Source organism: Propithecus coquereli, unplaced genomic scaffold, assembly GCF_000956105.1.
Source record: "Propithecus coquereli isolate 6110/MARCELLA unplaced genomic scaffold, Pcoq_1.0 Scaffold1154, whole genome shotgun sequence".
Lineage (NCBI taxonomy): Eukaryota > Metazoa > Chordata > Mammalia > Primates > Indriidae > Propithecus > Propithecus coquereli.
Genome location: NW_012135570.1, coordinates 6,494 through 7,061, shown reverse-complemented (window position 1 = coordinate 7,061; position 568 = coordinate 6,494).

The following is a 568-nucleotide window of genomic DNA, read 5'->3' as shown; positions in this document are numbered from 1 at the left end:
AAACCCCACTTCCCAACCTCCACTTCCTAGAAAATCTTCCTGACAATAAAATCTGGGGTGCGTCTCCCTGGGGAGAAATGTGGGTTTGTTTTTTTATTTTTTTCAATTATAAGCTCCAGGCCAGCTTTGTTCCAAAAGCCTTTCCAGTTTCTCAAATGTAACAATGGATATTTTTTAATGTATTGAATATACTAAGGAGTTTTCTTCCACAGCAGGTGGCCATGCTTTCCAAAGGTTAAAATTACCTTCTGTGATTTTAGCATATTTTAAAATATACCATGCGATGCAAAAAGAAATGAGAGGGATGGAATTAACCCTCATGAACCACTGATGCTTAGCAGATTCGGCTCAGTTATTCTGTACTGACTGTCTTGTTCAGTGCTCACAATGGCCCAATACGGCGGATGCTCTTATGTAGTAAAGAAACTGTCATACACATTAAATACGTAGTTTTCCCCAAGCCAAACAGCTACTATGTAGCAGACTGGGAGTGTGACCTTGATCGTACAACTCCAAGATGGTGTGAATTGTCTTAGTCCATCCGGGGTGCTATAACAAAGTACCTTAT